The sequence below is a fragment of the Rhinopithecus bieti genome, unplaced genomic scaffold (assembly GCF_001698545.2).
Source record: "Rhinopithecus bieti isolate Rb0 unplaced genomic scaffold, ASM169854v2 scaffold_4758, whole genome shotgun sequence".
Lineage (NCBI taxonomy): Eukaryota > Metazoa > Chordata > Mammalia > Primates > Cercopithecidae > Rhinopithecus > Rhinopithecus bieti.
In genome coordinates, this window is record NW_016804504.1 from 805,182 (window position 1) to 809,484 (window position 4,303).

General features: G+C 46.2%; 1 protein-coding gene across 3 annotated transcripts in view; it reads left to right on the forward strand.

Annotated features, from left to right (window-relative positions):
• Positions 1-4,303, forward strand: part of STON1 (stonin 1) — a 63,072-nt gene that overhangs the window by 3,615 nt on the left and 55,154 nt on the right. Inside the window, exon 1 of one of the 3 annotated variants that reach the window (XM_017868844.1) lies at positions 154-339. The exons of 1 other annotated variant lie outside the window; for it this stretch is intronic. The gene's annotated coding sequence lies outside the window, so the exon portion shown is untranslated. Of the gene's footprint in view, positions 1-153; positions 340-4,303 lie in introns of those variants that run through there. One more of the 3 variants, XM_017868845.1, reaches the window with a different exon arrangement.

The following is a 4,303-nucleotide window of genomic DNA, read 5'->3' on the forward strand; positions in this document are numbered from 1 at the left end:
AAAAAAAAAAAAAGAATATCGACTAAGTTCCGCGGGCGAGGGCCAGGGCTCGTTCTCACCCGCGCGCGGCCCCTCGACCTCTCGGACCCGGGCCACCAGCTCTGCGCCCTTCACGCCTCCCTCGGGGCCCCTGTGTCTCTCTCCCGCCCCCAGACTCCCTCCTCTTTCTGGCTGCTGTTATTTGGGCTGCTGCCCCCTTCCCGCTCCCTGGGACCTCAGCTCGGACCTCAGCCGGCGCCTGCAGCCCGGAGTCCCCTCCTGCCTTGGAAGGAAGGCAAGGAGTCAGGCCACCGGGCCACAGCCGCGGGGGCACCACACTGGCCCAAACATTTCCTGCAGGTATGACCATTCACTGGGTATCGGGGTTGGGTCCCTTGGGCCCGCAAACCTCGTGGGTACAGGGAAAAATTAAAATCTATTCCTCCTTAGGAATGCACTGTTTCTGTTGGTTTGGCATCGTTTTATTTTTAACCCCTCTAACTGTGCTTTCTTCTAATAATAATGATACTTCATGTAATTAGCGTTTCTAATATCTAAAGACAGAAGAAGGAAGAAAATAATAAACGGAAGAGAGAGAATACTTGCTAAAAATACTAATTTTTGACTTCAGTCCACACCCGACTGTTTTCCTGGGAGATGGAAGTTCAGTGTAGTTTGTTTTCAGACTAACCGCAAACACGATTACAGCCTCCTCCAGGCTAGAAGTTTTAGTTTGCCTGACATGCACCACACTGTTGGTATTCCCAGCCTGGCATTCCCGTCTGCATAGCTCCAGTCTCCCTCCCAACTCCCCCACTCCCACTTTCTTTCTCATAAAAGGGAGCTGTGAAAACAAGGCAATGGGAGAGGCTCAAATGAGCTGGACCACATAATAAAAACAGCCCTACTTATTTTAATCCTGAAGCTATGGCCTCCCCTAGACTTTGATTGGGTGGAAGAAATGTTTAGTTCATCTGTGTGGTTTTTATGTCAGTAGTTATTATGATTGAATCAGTGTTTCCATGACAGGCTTGCTTCTCTGGGCACGATGGGGAGCCTATTAATTCTCGGATGGGTCTGGACAGATCAAGTCTGGAGTCTGGAGAGATTTTTCAGGGCTTGACCTGGGGCTGATATTGCAAACCTCTGCACACTCACTCAGAACCAGAGCAGCCGGGAGCAGCCTGAGCTGGGGTTTTCTTCCACATAAGGTGGGAAGAAAAAGCTCTACTGAGGAGCGAACTGGGTGAGCATGGTTGCTGGGGGATGTTGAATGTTTACGTTTTTAGGAAGAACACACTTCTCAAAACTTTAGCCACTCCTGTTTCCATACAAACAATAAATGTGGTTGTAACAAATGTAGTAGATCAGATTCTGAACAACTCCTTAAAAAGCAGGTCCAAGTATTGGACCATTTGGAAATAAAGATTTTATTTTATTTGAGTTCTACTGGAAATAAAAGTTTATGTTAAAAAGAATGTAATTCACTTCTCTCCACTGATTCAGTTTGACAGTTCCCCATTGGTATAAATCAGTTATGTTTTACTGTGGTCTCAAAACATCATTAAGGCAGGGCACGGGGACTCATGCCTGTAATCCCAGCGCTTTGGGAGGCTGGGGCAGGCAGATCACTTGAGGTCAGGAGTTCAAGACCAGCCTGGCCAACATGATGAAACCCCGGCTCTATTAAAAATACAAAGCTAGCTGGGCAGCATGGCGGGAACCTGTAATCCCAGCTACTCGGGAGGTTGAAGCAGAAGAATCGTTTGAACCTGGGAGGCGGAGGTTGCAGTGAGCTGAGATCACACCACTACGCTCCAGCCTGGGCGACAGAGCAAGACTCTGTCTAAAAAAAAGAAAAAAATAATAACTGATAGGCAAATGTTGTGACTTCCATTCAAAAGTAAATAAAAAAAAAAAGAAGAAGAAGAAGAAAAAAAGTAAGTCCATAAATTCTGAACTTGTTTGGCCCTGTTGCTTAGAAAAACAATGTACTGTGTTCAGATAAAAATCTTTAGTCTCTTCCTCTTCCTGAGAATTTTTAATAGTTCACTTAATATCCTGGAAGTCAACCTTATACAGTTTAGAGAAAAGTTGCCTTTCTGCCTTGTCCAGCTTTTGCACCACCTCATGAAATATTGTTAAACTGGATGGTTTGTCATGGGCACAAGAGTCTGCCCAGGAGTCCGAGGAGAGGCTGGGGATGTAATGAAGGCCACGGGGGCCTGGACCTAAGGAGCAGGTGGTCAGGATGGTGAGATGAAGGCTATATCTCCAGACAGCCACAGAAAGCAGCCACTGATCATCTGGACAAGTCAGATGAGTTGGAAATATCAATACATGAAGTGTGGGACTGGTGGAGAGCAAGGAAGGCAGAGGTGGTTAAGAAGCAAAATGATACAAATAAATAAAAAAGAAAAAGTCCAGGCACAGCGGCTCATACCTATGAAGTGCTAGGTGTGGTGACTCATGCCTGTAACCCTAGCACTGTGGGAAGTGGAGGCCAGAGGATCACTTGAGGCTAGGAGTTAAGACCAGACTGGGCAACAAAGTGAGACCCCATCTCTTAAGAAAAAAAAGATGGGCTGGGCTCAGTGGCTTCCGCCTGTAATCCCAGCAGTTGGGGAGGCCGAGGCAGGCAGATCATGAAGTCAGGAGTTCGAGACCAGCCTGGCCAACATAGTGAAACCCTGTCTCTACTAAAAATGCAAAAATTAGGTAGGCATGGTGGCAGGTGCCTATAATCCCACCTACTCGGGAGGCTGAGGCAGGCGAATCACTTGAACCTGGGAGATGGAGTTTGCAGTGAGCCGAGACTGCGCCACTGCACTTCAGCCTGGGCGACAGAGCGAGACTCCGTCTCAGAAAAGAAAAAAAAAAGATGTAGACCGGGCTCAGTGGCTCACGCCTATAATCCCAACATTCTGGGAGGCCACGGCGGGTGGATCACCTAAGGTCAAGAGTTCAGTACCAGCCTGGCCAACATGATGAAACCCTGTCTCTACTAAAAATATGGAAAATTAGCTGGGTGTGGTGACAGGCACCTATAATCTCAGCTACTCAGGAGGCTAAGGTAGGAGAATTGCTTGAACCTGGGAGGTGGAGGTTGCAGGGAGCCAAGATTGTGCTACTGCACTCGAGCCTGGGCAACAAGAGCAAAACTCTGTCTCAAAAAAAAAAAAAAAAAAGGAAAAAAAAGAAGATGTAAAATAGCCCAAAGGAATACTATGTGGCCTTTTAAAATCGTGTTGTATTAGAATGTTGAATTACATAGGACTTTTGTGTGTGTGTGGGTGTGTGTGTGTGAGACAAAGTTTTGCTCTCCTTGCCTGGGCTGGAGTGCAATTGCGCGATCTCGGCTTATTGCAACCTCCACCTCCTGGGTTCAAGCGATTCTCCTGCCTTATCCACCCGAGTAGCTGGGACTACAGGCATGTGCCACCATGCCCGGCTAATTTTGTTTATTTCTAGTAGAGATGGGGTTTCTCCGTGTTTGTCAGGCTGGTTTTGAACTCCCGACCTCAGGTGATCCACCCACCTCAGTCTCCCAAAATGCTGAGATTACAGGTGTGAGCCACTACGCCCAGCCTGGAGTTAATTTTTGAAAGCAAATTACTAAATAGAAAGCACTATAATTTTACTCTTTGAAAATACATCCAGAAAATACTGAAATTATATGCATCAAAATGGATGGTGAGAGTATAGTTGTTTTTTTTATTTTCTTCGTACTTGCATTTCTCAAATTTTATAATAATAATAGCTAACATTTACTGATAACTAAGCACTTACATATGGTATTTCATTTGAAAACTCTTTGAGGTAAGTATTACTATTGTTTTCATTATGGAGTTTCAGAAACTAGAACCAGAAGGGTAACTCATCCGAGGTCACACAGCCACTAAGTGCTGGAAACAAGTGTTGAATTTAGGTCAGTGGCTAAAGTCTATGCATCTCTATCACTACTGTCTACCATCTCCCTGCACATGTATTATTATTATTTTAATTATAAGGAAAAAGTAGAAAAGGAAAGTGAAAATGTTTCATGCTTTAGTAAGAACTGATGGGCACCGTGGCTCGTGTCTATAATCTTGCACTTTGGGAGGCTGAGGTGGAAGGATCACTTGAGTCCAGGAGTTCAAGACTAAGTAGGGCAAATTAGTCAGGCATGTGGCACATGCCTGAGTTCCAAGTCCTCAGGAGGCTGAGCTGGGAGGATCACCTGAGCCTAGGAGATGGAGGCTTCAGTGACCTGTGGTCACGCTACTGCACTCCAGCCTGGGCAACAGAGCGAGACCCTGTTTCCTAAGGGGTGGGGTGGGGGGGG